Below are 21,526 nucleotides of genomic sequence, written 5' to 3'. Positions count from 1 at the left end.
TTCATCAAAAAATTCAGATTTACAGCTTCTCTTAAATCTGGCAACACTAATTTTTAACCTGTACCCAGCAGCAGTTGGTACGACCTGAATAGCAACTGTCTTTTAGAGAAGGCCTGTGGTCCCCTTAACAGCTTTATGCTTTTACACCACCTCCCAGTTCCTGTGGCATACACATTTACCTTCCCTGATCTAATGAATATTCAGGAAGTGGGAATACCTGGTAACCAAAGCAGGGAAATATCTAAAGGCTCACTTCATAGAAATGTAGATGAGATTATTAATTTGCAGAACTTATTCCACATTTCTGCTTTAAAATTCAGTTAGTGGTTAAAAGTCCATGATGATTATTCTATTTCACTGTATCAAAGACACCATCAACTTGAAGAGGAATCGTTATGCTATGATCACTGAAAAGTGGCTACTATTCGACAATGACATCTCGTGGTCTGAATGATGCATCCTGATTGCAGAGATGTTAAACTGTGGAAAATTGTGCATTTTAATATCAATTAAAAATGGTAATATCCTATATAAATAGTACCATACAATAATAGAATGCTTTCTCAGTTCCAAATCAATTTTAATGTCTTCATAATTCCCACTCCCACTGCAATAGTGGGAAATGGAAACCTCAGTACTTTTGTAATTGATAAATTAATCACTATCTCCTCTGTATCTCCACCATTATAGAACTTACCACACACTGCTCTGTATTATAGTTAATTGTATATATGTGTCTCTCTTGTGTGACTTGATGATACAAACCTATGACTAGACAGTGCCTTTCATATAATAGATCTGTAATATTGACTTGAAGAATTTAAAGGAATTAAATTAATACTCTCTATTCTTTATTATTTCTATCATAGTAATGCCTTAAATCTTATATGACAGGTTGGAAAGAGAAAGAAAAAAGAAAGAAAGAAAGAGAGAGAGAGAGAGAGAGCAAGCGAGAAAGAGAAAGGGAGAAAGAAAGAAAAAGATAAGGGAAGGAGAAAGAAAGAAAGGAAGGAAAGAAAGAAGGGAGGAAAGAAGGGAAAATATTGTGATAAAAGTAAAAATAAAAATGCACTCAAGAGTCCACTTACACCCAGTTACTGCTTCCCATTTTTACCAACAACAATATCTGTCATGATAAAACGAATAAATTCATATTGTTTCTAATCCACTTAGGATTTTAAGTGTTACCTATATTATTGTCATATTTACTTTTGGACATTTGTATTTGTTTCCACTGGGTCACAGCCTCTTCTCTCTATAACGATATCATGTGTTTCTTTTATTAATGCCAAATTATTTATTTCATTAGTGACATTTCATCACAATTTAAGAGTCAATCTTATCATTAGAAGTGATGCTGCTCTTATGGACGGTGATGTCTGAATTGAATTGTTTCTGACTGATGGCAGAGCTTGATATTTCTAGTTTGTTGCCCTCCTCCCCCCAAAACAAAAACAAAAATGAAAACATGATGTCTTCTTCCCTGTTCCTCTTAGGTAATCAGGTTCAGATAGAAATAAAATCACTATTATTCATAGTTATGTTATGACAATCAATCCTAAAAGAGTCTTATGTTCTATAAACAGTATTCAATGAGCTTCACTTACTCATCCCAGAAAATGGAAACCATATTTGGGGTTTTGCTATTGACAACTTCTGGGCCTGACACAGGGATACCACCCAGCCACATGGGTGATAGGAATTGTGAATTCAGTTAGCTATACACTTCGCTAACTTTAAATCCAAATATAGAAAGCTTGATTGCTTTTTGGGGGCTATCACTTACTAAGCCATTTCATGTCATAGATAAATAACATACTTCCTCCTAATCCAATTACTACATTAATAATTTACATAAACTAACCATTACTATTTATAATTCTCCTCTTGCCATCATGAAAGCTGGGGTTTGAGGGGATTAAGTAACCTGTGTAACCCGAATCAAGTGCTTCAGTTCTCTCCGCATATGATACAAATCTGCCCTTCTTTCTTAGTAACCCATCCTCATACACTCTAAGATATCCTTTCAATACTTGTTAGCCTTTTTTTTTTAATGTATTATACCACTGGTTTTAGAATTCTGAATTTATTTGAAAAAAAACCACGTAATTTTGGATTCAGATAATACATAGCACCTTGTTCGAAAATTATTTAAAAATTAAAAATGGCAATGACAAAGCGTTATATCAAGTGCAGAGCTCTTCAGTGTGCAGGAACCTGTGCGACTATACAGGTCACTAGCCCAAGAAGCCAGCCCCTTCCAGAAGCAAATCATTTGACCCTCCTGACCTTCAAATTGCTTGTCTACAAAAGTGGCCTAATGGCACCTGCCTTATGTACCTTATCTCTCTCATGGTCATTACAAGGATCACATGAGATAAGTTCAAATGCTTTATAGACTCCAAAACACTTAAAAGCATATAATTTTGTGTTATAAACTTACTAGTTGATGCACATGATATTTTTCCATTTATTTAACAAATATAAAATGGTTCCTACAGACCGAGCTTGAAACAAATGAGTATTGCTTACATCCCTATGAAAACAAAAATTCTTTCTTAAAACAATAGGCTTTACCATGATTTTATACCAATTGTGGACTTTGGGAAGTTAACAATAAAATACCCCTTGAAACAAGAGTCCACTAAATCTATGTAGGCACAAATGGATGCCTTGAAACTAACCTAAACTGCTTCAAATCACTGTGTAGTGTGACTGAAATTTTACATTCATTTTCAGGCATGTCTAGTTCCTGGGTCAGCTTGCCCCAGTTTCATAAGCCCCCCTCCCTCCTCCAGTGTTCGGGTAGAAATTCTACTAGCATATTTTCTTATGAAATGCATTAACAGGCACTACTTATTCCTTCTTGCTGATACCAAAGTTTATGAAGAGGGAAGCCTGAGGTCTCTTCACTTCCGAGCTCTTGTGTCTTTTTGGCAAGATTTCCTATCCTGTGAAAAGAGGGTTTTGTTTTGTTTGTTTGTTTTTAAATGTCTTGTCAGAAATTTTCCAGCATTTTGCTTTTGGGTCAAAAGCAAAGGAAACAAACTTAAATCAGCTAAATTTCAAAAAATTCCTTGATTCTCAAACCACAGAACACATCAGGATGCAATTACAAAAACGATTCAATTTTCAGTGTGGAGGGAAAATGTCTCCACTCTTTGTTCTGGTCTTCGTTCTCACTCAGCATTCCAGGGGACATTTAAATAGCTATGAAGCAGATCAGAACATTGTTATTCTTATCCCTGGAAATATAATATTAATTAAAATTATAGATTCCTTGTTCCCATGATTTATCAATGCCAGTAAAGAACTGAGACACTATTGGCTCTGAACCCTTTTTTCTTGTGATGATATAACCATAATGTAATATAAAAAAACTATTTTTTGAAGCAAGTAATTTAAAACAAATAATGAAGTCCTCTGGTTGAACACGAGACTATCAATAACAGTAGAAGAGCCTTCTCTGTGCATCTTCACACTCTTATCTCTGCATCACGTACGGCTAAGTGTCTAGTCCTCAGAACTGAAAGCAGCTCAATCACTCAACTTCTATCAGAGGCTCAGAGTGAAAAAGAAAATGCCAGATCGATGTCCTAATCTTCAAAGGAAAAGTGAAGCAAAAGGAGGTTACAACTCAATGTGTGTTTCCAAATGTCAGATTGGGCCTCCTGAGTAAATTTCTGTGGGGCGGGACTAATGGGTGAGAATAGTTAAATGGGACAGTAGTGACCACAAAGAACCCCGGCCTGAAACCAAAGAGGCTGGCCACAGAAAAAGAACGGAGTAGATGCTTTATCGTCCCTAGGGGACTGGTGATATCTCTTGCCCCATGCGGACAGAGTGAGAATGGCCAGTTGGGAAAAAGGATTGAAGTATTAGGCCACATGCCAGGGTGTTGATGCAATTAGAAATGACTGGAAATCTCTTGGGAGAATAATAATTTCCTCTTTATTATTGGTAATGTTTGCCTAGAGTCACGAAATAATTTGAGTTGGCCTAAAATTCGATCTTTAATGGCTAAAATGCAGTGGTCTATTCTGCTTCCTGCATTAATTAGAAATGGCATCTAATTATTGCCTAATAAGCCACACAAAATGATAAGCTCCTTTGTGCTCTCTTTAAATTTAATCCTAGACCACCGATCTGCCTCCTGATAAAAGCAGTAAAGCATGTATAGTTGACAAAGATAATAAAGATTATGGCTATGGCATTGCAGCCCTTTGTAATCATTCAGGTGGTAATCCAAATTATTCAGCAGAAGAAGCTGCCATTGTCCACAGACTGGAAAAAATTGAGAATGAGACCTTTCAACACAATATAGTAGAATTTGTCTTAACATTGCCAAATATAAAGCCATTTTTTTCCCCCAGGCTAATATTTATTTAGCTCTTCTTATGTAATTTGGGTGAAAAGATTAGTGAGTTTGAGAATTATAGGAAAAATGATAAAAATGAGGTTTAAAGTTTCATTATATGTAAAAAAATGGAGATCACAGCCCTCAACAACTAAGGGTTGTTATGAGGATTTAATTAGATATTTTATGTGAAAGGCCCATGCACAATGCCAGACACATAAATGGACTAAATTGATTTTAATTTCCTTTGTTTTTTCTTATTGTATCTGATTTCAGAATCTCAACCGAAGACTCACTCGGATAGACACAAACTTCTTAATACATGAGTGTCCCTGTTCTGTTCTCTATGTACAATGTTAATATTTCAAATTAATCTGAACAAATCGATAGTCATTAAATTGCACAAAGCAAATAGTGCATAAAATAAAGTAGTTCACTATTTCTCTCCCTAATCAATTGAAAAGCTAATGCTAGCAAACTTCTAATTACATGTGCAAAGTATAATTAGATTGCCCTTTGATTACTTATTTTAAGGCAGAAATAAAACCTTTCAATTAACAGTTTTCTCCTTAAAGAACTCTGGCTGAAAGGTCACCCAAGTACATAGTCATCTCAAATAAAATATAGAAGAATTTCTCAGCTGATTTAGCAATAAATAAGATAAAACGTTCATCAAGAAACAAAGTGTCTCAAACAGATGTTGCAAAATGGAGCCTTATGTGTTATCTGTTTGTCATATCATTCCACTATTGCATTCTCTTATCTTTAATAAAAATACTTTTGTTATATCGAAATTTCTGAAATGACATTTTATCATCTAAATTAATATTATCACTTCATCCAAATGTCAAGATTGAGGAAGCCCTCTCAGTTGTTTGTAGTTGTTTCTCATTCATTTTAAACACAATAAAATATCACATATTAGTAAATGTTAACTTTACTCATTTTTATATTGTTCATTATGAATATGGAAATAGTAATTTAAACATATTTTCAAGACACTTATTTAATGATCTTAATGGTTTTCAACCATATTCAAGAACAGAAATGAAACAAAATTATTGGAGTATATCATTATAGCATTGATAAGAAATAATTAACTTCTGTAAATTAATTAATTAATTAACTTCTGTAAATTTTTAACTACCAGCTTTTTAATGTTCTTAAAATTCAAAAATATTCTGAAAAGATGATGGGACATGTTTGCTCCTTTTCTAAATTAAAGGCAGTATTAAATTTATAGGTCAATAATAAAGCAAAGTTTGGAATGTAAAATGTGTATTACAGAGCAAATGAGCAATACTTTACAATCAGAAGAATACAAAACAATTTACATCCTTATAATTACACTGAAGAACAATACTTTATATTCATTAACAGATGTCACCGTTATAAAATTAGATGATATATTATTTACTAATAAATAGATTTGAAGATTCATAATTGCAAAAGTGTGAGAGCCATATTAAAACATGACTTTCCATTATATGAATTTTGATGTGCTATTAGTCAAATCTTATCTGTATTTGGACAAAGATGGTCGAAGTGAGTCTTCATGAGTAGTTTTAAGAGCACCAAAAAGTGTCACTAATTCTTCCTCAAAATTACATAACCTAAAGCTAACTAAATGCTACATTTAAAAGAACTTCCACACTAAGTACTAACCGTATTTTATATATTAAGTAGATACATTCTCCCAAATATCACAACTGTTTGTTTAATATTGGATTACTTTTTCCATTAATTTCTATTATATTTTTGGGAAATGGTTTCTATAGGAGAAAATTTGTCCTAATGGGGGAAAAACACACACTTAAGAATTCTAATATTCACTACAAGAAGGATTCTACTTATATCATTTTATTTGTCTATACAATTACTGCAAGTATTTTCTTAAAAAGACGATCAATTCACAGTATCTCACACATCAAAGAGCATACATTTTTAGGTCCCATTTCCTTGCCTTCCTCTCTGACTCCACAGTAGTAAAATGTCCAAATAGCACATGGCTATGACTATATTCTGGGTATTCTACAGAAATCCTTACAGAAAAAGTTCACTTAAAGAGGGTGTTTTGGATAGTTCAAAAGATAAAGTACAAATAGCCAATATCTATTGAGCCCTACCTACATTTCAGGCACTGCACTGACTGCTTTGCCTCCACCATTTCATAACAATAATCTAATCTAAGAGATGAGACCAGTGAGGTTCAGAGAGGTAAAATAACATGATCTAGGTCACAAAGTAGCATGGAATAGGGAGGGAGGATGTTATGACTTCATCACTGATATTTTAAAGAAAAGCTGTGTGGCTTTTCATATTTCTTAAGTACAATGACAGATTAACTGGTAACAATGAGTTCTTAATAGATCTTTCAGTAGAAGGGGAAAACATTTCAAGTTTTAATTCTGTTAATGAAGAGATTCCATCTCTCTACATGTACTTATTCAAAAAATCCTTCTTGAGTCTCTAACTATGCACACTGCTAGAAGACCAAGTGACATAAGGAAGAAGCTCAGATAAAGGGCAAAGGTAACTTTAAAAAGACTGATGGAATCGGGGAAAACTTTATAGAGGAAGTATCATTTGATTATCCTTCAAGGACAGAATGAATTTACCAGGAAGAGATGAGAGTAAATGGCATTCTGGGAAGAAGTGAGCAAAGGGACAGACACTGGGATTCAAGATTCACACACAAAGAACAGTGAGAACCCTTAGGCTGGTTATTCTATGGGGTGGATGAGTGGGTAGTCTAATATGAGATAAGACAGGGTCAGAATATGGACAGTTTTAAATGCCAAGTTTGGGAATCTGCTATCAATCTCTTAGGCAAGGGGAAATTATTGAGGCTTCTGAGCATAGGAGCAGCCTGATCAGTTTTCTTTTAAGAGAAATAAGGGATGAGGGACATATTAGAGAGAAAGGGATAAAAACCCAGGAGACTTTTGGAGAAGCCATCACAGAAGCAGAGGCATGGAGGTGACATGGAAGAGAGCAGTGGTGATGGGAGAGAAGAGGAAGTTGTAAGATTTTAAAAGACATCTTGGTGAATGGTTAGCGGCGGAAGGAGACAAAGACAGATGGACAGAGAAGTCCACAGTGGTTAGATCTGAGCCTGAGTTATTGGAAGAATGGTGAATAGAAGAGAAAGAATTTGAAGGTAGAAAAGGGTCTTGAGTCAGGTTCTAATTTATGGAATTTAAGACTAAAAAAATCCAGTAGAAATTCAGATTGGACAGATTTGGACATTGTGTGACTAGAAGTGATGTCTGATACCACAGAATAAGTATAAAGAAAGAAGAGCTTTCTTTAATACCTTCAAACAGGGGACAGGGATCGATTGAGGAGAGAAAGCAACAATTCTCATAGCAGCAGTGTTAAAGTTACATAATTGAACCTGTAATAAAATTATCTCTTCTAAGTAGCTATATTTAATGCAGTGTTTCTTAACTGGGGGTGATTCTCTTCTCCAATAATATTTACTAATCTCTGCAGACATTTTTGTTCTTATAAATGGGTGGACTGGGGGTTGCTACTTGCATCTAGCAAGTAGTGGACAAGGATGTTGCTAAACATTCCACGATGCACAGGTGACCCCATCCCCTGCCACCTTAAAACAAAGAATTATTGGCCCAAAATGTCGATAGTGCTGAAATTGTAAAATCCTGGCTTAGGATAAGAATTATTTGATTTAGAATTGTAAACTTTTAATCTGGCTTTCTACATATACCAAGAGGATTGTCAGTAAAAAAAAAAAAAATACCAAAAAACCAAAAACCTAAACAAAACACTGACAACAACACAACCTGACATCATTGCTACTGAAGACTGAGAAGACTGACAAATCATCACATTGATTCTCTACTGGAATGAGACAAAGATGATAGCAAACACAGCTGTTTTATATAATATTTACAATAGTCAGACTATGAGAAACTTCCCAAGAAAAGCAGAGAATTCTTCAACTTTCCTTTGAATAACAGTTCTACCACACGAACAGAGGGAGTAACACTAGCTCTGCAAAACCTAGATATTCCCCTACACAGACTGGAGGTCACAGACTGTCCAGAACAAACTGGCCTTCGCCTACTGTGTAGCTTTTATACCCTTTCTTGTACCTATTTTTCCCTTCCAAAGAGAGAATGGGGTTAACATATCCCTTGTTAAGAGTTTTTTCATACAATTATTCTTCAAACAGAAATCACAGAGGTATGAGGAAGGTATATAGTATGCTAATACCAGCACCCTCTCTCAGCAGGTCTTCTCCGAAGCCAGAAACTATGCAGGTGGTGGCTGCCACATGGCAGAAGGCAGCCCCCTCCATAGCCAATTTTAGAAAATCTGAGGAAGAAAAACTAGAGTAATTTTTTTTTTCTTTTTGCCTTGGACACAATTATAACCTTATGCCAGCTAAATTGATGCCACATCTCCTCTCAATGTGAAGAGGGGGTCGGGGGAAAGTGTGGAAGGGGAGATTGAAGTTTTTCACATTTGCCCAGGCAATGCTCTGATTATAGAAAGATTGATAACTGTCAGACTCTTTAATAACATTCTCTCTGCACATAAACTTCATGATTTAAATTCAACTGTATTTTAATGGCATTCCTAGAATAGGTATGTGTGAGATTTGTCATATGCCTGTGAGAATAATGTCCACTGCTGCTGTCAGATGAATGCAGATAAGGGAACTCATGATACCCAGAGACCAGACCACAAGACAATGTTTCCCAAATGAACACAATTGTTTTATATGCTAGAAAAGGAAATACATTAGCAATGATTTAGTTTACAGTTTGACTAATATGAAAAAAGAACACTACGCTTTCTGTAATTCACTGGAATTTTCTTGAAGTGAATGTGTCAGTATATATTCTCAATCTTAAAGCAATTTTGTGTTTAGAAGGACGGGGATTACCGAAGCATGAAAACTAACACAGCTATCATTGCTAAGAAGTTCCCTATGAACTAAGCGCCAGGCTTGGCATTTCATACACACCCTCTGAGCCACCTTCCACACTGCTGTCAAAGTAGCCTTGGGCCTCAAAGCTAATTTTATGTCATCCCCTTTTAAAACCTTTCAATAACCCCCAATATTAATGGACAATATTAATGGACATATAAGGCCATTGATCAATTGATTCCTATACACTTCTTTTGCTATTAGTGCCTATAACAATTTCAAGCCATACTGAACTTCTAGCAACCCTCTGGCATCTCATTCATTATACAGCACTATACCATTTATGAATATTGAAAGCGTATTTACACAGAAAACTCCGCATTGTATAATGATACATTCATTGCCAAAGACATACGCAAACACATTAGAATGGAATGCTTACTTGGGTGGAGATAGGGAGGTGGGATGGCTGGTGAAGAGGGAATAAAGCACTAGAACCAGAGACATCCTGCACGGCTTGGAATCTAGGACGCCATGACTGGGGGGCATGGTTAACTCAATTCTGCACCAAAAAACAAGGAAGTTGAATATGCCCTGTTAAACTAAGTTACATGTATATTCTAGGGAAGGATAATCAAGAACAGGGGTCTCCAACCCCCGGGACACAGACTAGTACCAGTCTGTGGCCTGTTGGGAACCGGGCAGCACAGTAGGAGGTGAGTAGTGGGTCAGAGAATGAAGCTTCATCTGTATTTGTAGCCACTCCCCAGTGCTAGCATTGTCGCCCCAGCTCCACCTCAGATCATCAGGCATTAGATTCTCATAGGAGCACTAGTCCCTGGTGCCAAAAAGGTGTCAGTAAACACTTTTCAGGTTGTGGACAGGAGGACACACATAACTGAACCCTGACCTATACTCATATCCTTAATCTAAAAACTATTTGTCTGCTTATCCCTAAGCATTGGCAAGATAGCACATTTATTTTCCCACAAGTCAAGGTACCAGCCCAGTAAACATTCTTTAATCGACTGCTGCCCTCATCTCCAAATGACACAGAAACCACTGCTATACCTAGAGATGGAATAAATTGCAATTCTTGAGTCTTATACATAGCTCATGTTCATTTCAAACTCACTTTTTAAAAGTGAGCAAAGTTAAATGGAACATTTTGATGAGACAAGGAAGGTGAAAGGGTGGTGACTGACAGACCAGCAATGCAGGGAGAGCAAGTTGGAGCAGAGAAACAACCTACATACAGGGAGAAGCATGGAAACCACAATTGCCCCACAGGAGAACTACCACAGTCAAGTTGGCAGTTAACAGTGCATCTCCAGGGTCAACGCTGGAGGGGCCAAAGGTCAAAGTTCACACTTTGATTTGGCGTTAGCTTAAGGAGCTTCAGCTCCCATGAGTCTTTATGAGGATGGTTAAGTGCAGCAAAAAAAAAAAAGGGCACACATCCCCTTCAAGAATGGCCAGGGCCCACAGAGGTAGGAGTAGAGTATGGGTCCCAGACCCCAGAGAGTTCCACATAAGTGCATGTCTTTGATCACTCTGCCCTCTCTGCCTTTCATAAAGGAGAACTGATAAGACCATTCAGGTGGCAATTGATTTGGTGTGGATCCTTTGACAATAGAATATTCTTAAATTGCAAAGCTCTAGAATCGTTAACCTACGTGCCCTTACAATGCTCTGAATGAACAGTTCTTACAGCTTTGTGACACTGCATCACTCTTCTGTGTGTGCTCATTTATTTAAACCCATAGGACTCTTAAGATTTTCCAGGGATCAAGTCTCATTCATTCACGTCTCTAGCATGATCACAGTCAATGGCTCCCAATAAGAACTTAGTACACTTTTGTTGTGTGAAGAAGTCAATTAGTCACTGAATTTAAACAAATATCATCACAACACAGATAAACCCCACATGGCAAGTGGAATGTTAACTACATCTCAGTTATTATATTTTTTTATCTGTAATTAAACAAATGTTACTTTCAAATTACTAGATATTTAATTTTCCTTTTCCTTTCAAATAACGAACTGGATTTCATTATGAGATTATAGAAGACACTTTTAATAAGTTCAGTATCGAGGTCCAAATCTCAGATAATTAGCTATTATTTCCCATTGCATATGTGATTCCAGGAGTATTTTACATAATTGACTTTTTCTAAAACCTGAGTCAACCAAACTGAACATCACTAAATCACATCATGTTTTTTCCACAGCACTAAATTTCAATTCTAGAAATGCTCTGCTGTTCTTTTGATCTTCAAAGAGGATGGCTCTCAAAATTGTTTTAAATTTTATCAGCAAACTCTGTGACCTGTAGATATATAATTATAATAAAATAAATTATTATTTTTAAAGGTAACATTTTATGAAATTAATTATCTCATAAAGCAAAATATTCTTCTGTAATCCTTATCACCTCCTATCATATAATTTTATATATTTGGATTTTTAAACACGAGGCTTTTAATAATTAAGGTATACCTATATTTTATTAGTAAATAAGTTATATTTAAAAATAGTAACTAGTTTTGGTACATTTATAAGGTAACTCTGAGATCCTGAGAATTTTAGGTAGTTTTCAAAAATGTTTAAATTCACAGCCAACAGGTAAGCTTGGACACTGATAGAATGAAAACTATAAATATAAAATTCTTTAAAATTTTCTTTTAGTCCAAAGTTTAAAAGTTTAAAGATTCCAAGGCTTTATAATTTAAGAATATTCATTCTTTAGAAATTATTTTCACTTAATTCAAATGCCAGTTAAATAATTATTTCATAAGCTCTTCAGAATAAATGATCCTTAACTAAACAAAGAACTTCTTTCTTTCTCACATGAAAACCAATTAAATTTAATCTTTTTGGAAGTGAATTGCAGAAAGAAAAAAAAAGGTGGCAGAATAATGAGTATGCAAAAAAACTACAATGGCTTATACTTCAGTCCAGTCCTAAAGGTGAATCTAAGTTTGTAAATGGAATCATGTTTTATATAAAGGTAAGCTGTGCAGAATCTAGTTAAAACAGGGTCCTCAAAATGTAATGGGGGAAGGCATAAGGAAGCTGGACAGAATGAAACTAAATCTCTCTGAATTGGGAGAATCCAATTCATTTGCTTATTTTATGCTCTCCAGATCCATGTACCACTGTGAAAGCTACATTTACCAAAAAAAATTAATTTTCCTACTTAGGTTCTTTCCCACACCTCCTTCGAAGGAAAATAAAGACCTTTCCTCATGGACATTCTAGTCACAGACATAGAATAAAATCAAAACTCATAGTTCCTTCAGCCACTCAAGTAAGTGTTTCAACAATACCCAAGTGGGAACAGATAAGCAGTTATCACCAGAATCACTCCGTTAATTCCTAGCATTTGAAATTAGTTAAATGTATACATTTATATTCATTGTGACTACTTAGTAATTGAAATCAAGGGTCCTTATGACTTTAATTAAATTTAGTTTTGAATCCTAGCTCTAGAAATCATCTCTCTCTATATATACGTCCCTCACAGACCTAGCCTCTCCCTGGATAATAAGCAACTCCTCAGGCAGCAGAAAACAGCCCAGACCTGACTAATGGTCACAAGGTCTGGACCTCTGTCAGGCTACAGATAATGTCTTGACCTAAGTTATGTTTCAGCTCCTGAGCCCTAGGGTGGAACAATCCCCTGGCTACTTTTCTTTGAGGCCAGATGGAGGGACGCCAGAGCAGACCTCAGAGCTGTCCTTAAGACCTTAAGAAATGATTTATTACCTTTACCTCTGACCAATCAGTAATGAGCACGATCCTGAACCCCTAACCCCTGGTAGCTTGTGATTTTGTTTTATATAATCCGTAATTTATACACCACTGTGGGGTTGGGTCTTTAGAGCAGTAGCTTCCTACACTCCTGATTGGCCAATTCAATAATAAACTATTTTCCTTTCTACACTGCAAATTCCTTCTCCTGCTTTTCTTTCGGCTAGTGCATGCAGGCAGATGAAGTCAAATATTGGGGCCTGGTAACATATGTAAACATGCATGTAAATCATTCTATAAAATGAGATGAGCTATTCTGAAAAAAAGATTTTTGTTGACATTCCCCAATAAACAATCATTATTACTAGGAAGAGACCCTGCCTGAGATATGTAGAATTCTAGCAAATCATATTTGCAGTCAAGGTGACCTAGTGGGTGAAGGAGTCAAGACATACCTCTTACCAATGGCCCCTGAAAAGGGCTGGTTAAAAAAATAATTAGCCACAAAGCTGTTAAATCCTTTTCCAGGATTTTGATTATAGGCAAGTTTAAATTGCAAATTAAAAATTTTCCCAATGGTAAATAAAATTTCTTATCTAAAATTATGATCACGGAGTTTATAAACACAAGGACAGAGATACTTTAATCCACTCTGGCTCTCAAGGGTTTTTTTTTTTTTCCCTGAAAATTAACTGATAATTTTGATGCATATGCATTCAAGCAAATTTAATTTAAATATGCAGTTCAAATTTTTATCAAGAGAATTCTTAAGACATGTTAAAAAGTGATGTTAAAATAACCTTACTTGCTTTTGATTCCAACATTTACAATACTTTTTCATAACGTCTCTCTCAAGCTAATTTAAAATAGGTTGCAAAAGTTTAAATGGGTCACCTCCTTAAAGCAATATGTTGAAGTTTGGCAGTTTCTATAAAATACTCAGAAGAAAAAAAAAATCCTAATTTCCTCAATGAAAAAGTCAATTATATTATTTTCTTCAGTGATTTATCTATGACATCTACCACTACAGTATCATTAACCACAAAGCGGACATTAAATTAAATATTTTAACAAAGAGGAAAAGACATTTATTTAATTTGTTTTTGAGAAGAAAGTTTGGACAGAAAGACTGTCACTGCAAGTATTATCTACACTTTTCATCGGTGACATCATTTTTACTAAACAGTGAGTCATACTCCCAGACAAGGCAAAGTTTCAGATTAGCAAGAAGGAAAAATGTAAGCATCTTAACCTGGCCAGTCCAAATGTACTTTTTGTTCTTGTATTTTTTATTTTTATTAATGGTAGCAATTTTATCTTGTTTCACAAATCTTATGAGCAAAGCAGTCTCATGATTCAGACATTAGCATACAATTGTTCTATCATTTCTATGAAGATTAAATGAAAGTTGAAAAGTAGAGACAAAGTGCCAACTATGTTTTTTTTTAAAAAAAGTTGTTAAGGCTCCCTTCAGCTACCACCGTTCAAAAACATTAAGGGATGGTACAGGGTCAAAGGTGTGGCTCTAGCATAATCTCGCTCTCCACTTCTCTCTACACTGCATTCTGCACTCACTTCCCCCATTGATTCCGCTTGGCTTCAGCTTTTTCTACCTTTTGGCTTTGAGTTTCATTCTCCCATTTTCGTCCTTGCCTCATCTTTTACCTTTCTCTCTTGGCAGCATTTTCTTAGCTAAAGTCTTGGTTTTATCATGTTTTATAACCTGCTTACATTAACTCAGGTGCCTCAGGTAAACTCTGCTTTCATCCAGTATGGCCTTGGGACTCCTGTCCACCCATTACCCCATTCTGCTTCCATGGGCAATGCCCCACCAACGTAAGTAGGACCTGTGAGTGTAACAAGACAGATGGAAGGAGAAAGAGAGGCAATGTAATTCTCCCACTGGGCAGAGTATGATCATAGCTGAGTTCCCTAGCTATTCTTAGAACTCTCTGAAAGAGATTATTCAAATTAATCTAAATCGAGTGTATTGTACATTAAATGTATTTCAATGAAAAGTGTCTGGTCTTCTTGCAACTTATTTCTTTTTACTGTTCTTGGTCTTTTATGGGCTCCAATTTGATAATGCATGTTTTTAAAAAAATTTTATTTTATTATTAGTTTCAAGTATATAGTACATTGGTTAGATATTTATATAGTTTATGAAACAATCCCTCTGATTGCTCTTTCTCTCCTCAGGCTCTACACCTAGCCATTACATTACTGCTGACTGCATTCCCTACGATAATGTGTTTTTAATTTCTATTTATTTAGAACTTATACATACAATTTTTAAATGGGCAATAAAAATTTTAAAAATAAAAGCCGATTGATATACAGATGGCCAAAGGATATGTAAAAAGTTGCTCATTGTCACTAATAGTCAGAGAAATGCAAATTAAAACCACAATGAGATGCCACCTCACACCTGTCAGAATAGCTATCATCAATAGATCAACAGACAAGTGTTGGTGAAGATGTGGAGAAAAGGGAACCTTTGTGCTCTGTTGGTGAGATTCCAAGTTGGTGCAGCCACTATGGAAAACAGAATGGAGGTTCCTCAAAAAATTAAAAAGAGAACTACCTTATGACCCAGAAATTCCACTTCTGGGTATTTATCTAAAGAAATCCAAAACACTAATTTGAAAAGATATATGCATACCTATGTTCATTGCACTATTATTTTTAATAGCCAAAATATGAAAGCAACCTAAGTGCCCATCAGTAGATGATTAGATAGAGCTATGGTATATGTATACAATGGAATATTGCTTGGCCATAAAAAAAATAAAATCTTACCATTTGAGACAATGGATGGACTGAGAGGGTATTATACTAAGTGAAATAAATCAGACATAGAAAAACAAATATCGTAAGATTACACTAATACACAGAATATAAAAAACAAAATAAATGAACAATTAAAACAAAAACAAACTCATAGGTACAGAGAACAAACTGATGGTGCCAGATGGAAGGGGGGTTGGAGGACTGGATGAAAAAACATTAAGGGATTAATAAGTACAAATTGGCAGCTACAAAAATAATCATGGGGATTATTTTTGGGTGGTGCCAGGTGGGTACTAGACTTAGGGGAATCTCTTTGTAAGTTATATGAATGTCTAACTACTACGCTGTACACCTGAAACTAATATAATTTTGAATGTCAAGTATAATTGAAAAGTTAAAAAAATTTTAAAATAAATAATAGCTCATTGAAGTATATACTATTTTCCAGTTGTAAAATAGTATATACTATTTTCCAGTTGTATACTATTTTCCAGTTGTATACTATTTTCCTTCTTTGGTGCTACGGAAATCACTGTACTTCATCAATTTAGGTACTACTAATTGTAATGCACAAGAAAAAGTAAAGCCGACAATTGTAAGACGCCATTTATTGTAAAATACATCCCAATTCTGTAGCTGTTAAAACATGTAAACCCTGTATATCTAATTGATGAAATACAATATTTCTTGATGGAACTAACAGGAATAGAGATAAGAGGCACCAAAATTAATCAGCAATGTATGAATGTCAACGGAGATGACTGCTTCAAACCAAGAGGAATTAGCACCTGTAGTATGATGTGTGGTATAGGGAACCAAAATTTTGTCACTCCGAAGCTGTTTTTTGGTATACCAATTTTAAGATGTTTATTAAGAAATAGAACTCAGAAGGAATCTTTGACCCTCCCCCGCTTTCCTGTCCAAGAGATTCAGATAGAAAAACCTGCTTTAGGAAGGGATCCCTGGCTTAATCACCTGAAGAACCTTCACCCTAGCATTGGTTAGGAAGACCCCAAGCTTGTTAGCTGGATACCTGTGTCCCATTGTTTCTGAGTTGCCCAGCAAGAATTTGCCTGTCAGGTATGTTCCGCTCTTCCTCAACCACTTGTAAATCACCCATTCCCACTTCTGAAATCTAATACTCCACCCCCCACTTTCTCCTTTGTCCAAAATGTCTTAAATACCTTATGTTGCTTCACATTGGAATTTTGGAATTTTCATACTTATGTGACTGACTTTCTCATGCACGTTTACTAAAAAATTGATTTTATCTTGTTAACCTGTCTCTGTTAATTTGGTTATTAGCCCAGCTAGAAGAATTTTGAAGGTGGAAGGAAAAGTATTAATTTTTTTTAGCCCCTACAACACCACACTGGAGGCAAAAGGATAAACTGTTATAATTCTTAGCAATTATTGTGGGTCTAGAGTTCTTAAATTTGAACCAAAATTCCACATGCTTCATTTTAGATTTTATAGTAATAGAATATCAACAATTAATTCCAAATTGAAAAATGAACATGGTGGTGCATCTAAAAGAGAAATCTATTGGATATGAAGGGACCTGGAAAATAGTTAGACTTTTAAAGTCATTTATTGTTGGACCTCTCTACTGTAACCGTCTCCCTCTCACACAGTTCCATTCATCTGTGGATGTTCTGGGTCCCTTTTCTATTTCAAAGTCTTAAAAGAATAATATAGGGAAAAGCCAATTTGGGAAAATTATCATGAAGAGTTAAATTTGAAAGCCAGAACAACTGCAAATAAGCCTTATAGTAGCTGGCAATGTTTTTATTTTAAAATTTAAATCTGCATGGACTTTTAAAGTTATAAATTTCTAAAATGAAATTTGCCCCTTAATGTTTTACATGAAGAATTACTTCCCTGTATAATATCAGAGCTGTCTGACAATCAGCTTTTCATCACTTTGTATTTAAAGTGAAAATGTTTCATGCATTGAACATAACAGCAGCATCTACAGCAATTTCATAATTAGTTATAGTCATAATAGCTTGACTTTAAAAATATTTCTCATGAAGAATGGAACCTGCTTTTTTTAAAAAAAAAAAAAACCAATAAGAGGGAAAATTCCCTAGTTTGAGTACATGAAACTTAAGCACCAAGAGACTCTGCCACAGAGTATATACAGTATCACTTAGATGCATGCTCTTCTGAGCCCCTACTGAATTCTCTCCAAAAGGCTAGGAATCAGAAACATTTGCAACAGAATATAGAACAATGTGTATCACTTTTTGTATTTCCATAGCTTAGGTAGTGCTGGTATCCGTAGACAGCACCATCTTGCCTTTGAACTTGACCCTAAGGTGAAAATAAAAGAGCAAGAATATAGCATCCTGAATCATTTAGGCTGTTCCTTCTAATTTAATATCTCATATTAATGTTAAGTTAAAAAAGAATACAAAAAAATGCTTATGCCCTAATGCAGCTATTTAAAATTATGCATGCATGTATGTATATATAAAATAACTAGGAGGTTTTGCACAAAACTAAATGTGATGGTATTAGAGGCGACTTCTTCCCCTAAATTTACAGAGTATAAATAACATGTTTAACATCATGAGATTTGTAGTTTTAAAAGCCCATGAGTAATCTTTGTAGTTCTTAACTTTCCTACTAGAGTGTAAGGAGCTGCCATTTCTATTTCATTCATGGCATCAAGATAACACTGAATATTCTCTATATATTTGTTTCGAATAGATGAGTGAATAGGTGAGTGAATAAATGGATAAATACAAACCAATGAACAAACTTTCCACATTTTCAAGAGAGCAAATAACTTTAAAAAATTACAACAACACAAGGACATCAAATATAACCTAATTTTCCATAAACATAGTAGTTCTCTTAAGGAATTTAAATTTATATATGTTTAAATTCAAAAGTCTAAAAGCCTTAAAACAACTAATTTCGCAGTGAAGCCCACTCAGCAATGAACTGAAGGCGCTGAGTCACTCATCAAGGATTGGCATCTTAGTCCTCCGAGCATGCCAGGGTCCAGAACAAGGTGCGGCACATACCACCTCACCATACATACTTGTGGCAAGAAAAACTAAATGTGGGTGGCAGTGATGTCTCTTTTACTGCCTTAGCAGATGAAGAGAAAGCACTGGTTATATTCCTGCAAATATCAGTTATATTGAGTTTAACAAAATCAAACTTTTGCTCTCTCAGCTCTTCCAATCTACAATTTTTTCAAATACAGGAAGCCTAAGGTAATTAAAGCCTAAGTTTAAAGGCAGGCACATTGCTGCATTAAATTAAGAGAGATACTTCAAATATATTTTAGTGGTGCGAATTCAGGATTATCAAAAGGCTAAGAAAAGACATAGAAATTGAGAGAAAAAAATATTAGTTTTTCTGAAGTTACAGTCTTATTTGTACCATTAAAATAATAAGGTAAGCTCTTGCTACACATGTCCTTATTTATACATACTATATAGATATAACTAATACAGTAGTATTTTATTTTTTTTAATAATCTGTGGCTGACATTGCATAGTTTGAAAACATAAAATCGAAAGAATCCTAGATAAATTCAAACATGATACAGGTATGGGTGACTGAAAGTCAACCTGTTCCAGACACACTATAGCATTTGAAGGTGACATCATGCAGATGATGAGAGACTGACCGTCCCAGGTATGTTGTAAGACTGACTGATGGTGCCCAGGCAGTGTTAGTGTGACCTAGGCTATTTGTTTATGGTTCGATGAAAATAAAATTCACTGCTAATGTGCTTTTTCGTTATTCCCCTGCCAAGCACAGATTTTGGTACAGGATATTAGGAATGTAAAATATAACCACTGTGGCTTTTTCTTTTCTTTTCTTAAGAACCTGTAAGTTATTCGAAAACATGTTTTGTGTAATATTTAAACATTATTCCTTATAAAAAAGCATATTTTCAAGATGAATACAAGATCTCAAACAACTGAAAAGTATCACTTAGAAGGTAAATTAAGAAAATACAATAAAGAAAAGCAAAAGCTATATACAGGTTTAAAAATATAGTTTAAAATATTTTTTTCCCCTGGCTTCTTGAATGTCTCTCAAACATGCTTGTGTTGTCTCCCATTATCCCTACTCCACTTCTATATGTAAGGCTTATACCAGACACATGTCTCTATGAAATTCTTTAGTTAAAGAAATTAAACCCGTAATGGGTCCCCAATTGGATGGTGTGGAGGATTATTTTAAAACAATGTAGGAGAAAACTGTTACCTTAGTTTTACAGTTTACATGGAAAAATAAGTTATAGTTTTATTCTTTCCTTCAAAAATTCATCTTTTATTGTTTTACCATTTTTTGGATGACTTTAAAATATATTTCTTAAGGTCTAATTTCTCATCTGAGCTATAGTCCTGGGCATCCCAGAAAACAATGCCCCGTGAATAACATGGTGTTACCTTAAACATTAACAATTATGTTTATCATCTCCCCCATTCCCTCCAAAATAGTTTCTTAGATTCTCTAGTTCTACCTAGATTAAAGTCTTAACAGAGGTTTCAGATACTGTAAGTCCCCAAGGAGGTAGGTACTGTGAAGACATAGGAATGAGCGAAAATTTTTATTTGCTTTAGTTAACTTTAAAGAAAAGCGATGTAGTATGTCTACAGGTATCAAGAAACTGTGATGTTATATGAAAAAAAATCAGTCATTTCTCTGCCTTTTGCCAGTATTTCACTTAAGAAATATTTCTTCTATTTTTATCAGATCACAAATGTAACATGTTTCTTACTGAACATTCAAATACAGAAAAGCATAAAGAAGAAAGTAATTTAATCACTGAAGATACCACTGTTAACAGAGATTTTTCAAAATGTCACTCCTTTCTGACAATATAATGAACAGAGCTCCTATATGCAATCAATAAATCCAATATATATTTATATTAGATACTTTGTAATACAAATGAATGATTTTTTTTAAAGTTCTGCGCTTATTTCACTAATAATTTTCAATCTTATGCATATAGAAACCACAGAAACATTAATTCTGAGGTTCTTTCTTTAGAATTCTTCATGATAACATAAGGAACAACATGGCATTTTCTTAATTTAAATGACATTTGGACTGTAAGCCCAAGTTTCATGACGGAATCCCAATCTGTATATGTGGTACCTCAAGTTTTAGATATTCACTTTTACATAAATCTCTGAGAGAAGTGTGATTTTAGACCCTAAAGATGATAGTGGGGGACTTTTGGCATCTTACAGCAGGCTTCCACTCTTCCTGTGGAGTATCTCTGCGGCCACCACCACTGGATCCCACCTGGCATCCACATGTGTGAACCCCCAAGTGTAAGAAAGTTAACAATCCTTAATGCTTGTCTGTGACAAATTCAAGAGTCGACAAATTCTTCCCCTTTACTTTGCCCCTATCCCTCCCTGCCTGATGGATAGTCCTGAGAAGCTGTTTATAAGGTTTCACAGGGGATAGTCCCATGAAATTGAGCCGTCAGTTACATTTAGTGCTTGCCAGAAAATAACACATCTTTATACTGACTTTCCATTTTCTAGTTTATTTCTCTTGTCCTTTACTCCTAATGCCTGGGATTCAATTCTGTAATTAAGTGATAGCTCATAAAACATTGCCTAGGTTCTGATTTCTGGCTAGGGACCATTTCATGGCAGGAAGATGCAAAAATGTTTACCCGATTATGTAATCACTGGTCTTAACTACAAAGATTAGAAGCAGGTGGCCGGATAGCA

At 35.0% G+C, this 21,526-nt stretch overlaps 1 protein-coding gene across 3 annotated transcripts in view; it reads right to left on the bottom strand.

Annotated features, from left to right (window-relative positions):
* The window catches only part of CAMK4 (calcium/calmodulin dependent protein kinase IV), a 182,594-nt gene that overhangs the window by 97,823 nt on the left and 63,245 nt on the right, over positions 1-21,526 (bottom strand). The window contains exon 1 of one of the 3 annotated variants that reach the window (XM_039848425.1): positions 151-155. The exons of the other annotated variants lie outside the window; for them this stretch is intronic. The gene's annotated coding sequence lies outside the window, so the exon portion shown is untranslated. Of the gene's footprint in view, positions 1-150; positions 156-21,526 lie in introns of those variants that run through there. 3 annotated transcript variants of the gene reach the window in all.

This window comes from Pteropus medius, unplaced genomic scaffold, assembly GCF_902729225.1.
Source record: "Pteropus medius unplaced genomic scaffold, Ma_sr-lr_union100, whole genome shotgun sequence".
Lineage (NCBI taxonomy): Eukaryota > Metazoa > Chordata > Mammalia > Chiroptera > Pteropodidae > Pteropus > Pteropus medius.
This window is presented reverse-complemented; position numbering and strand designations above follow the sequence as displayed.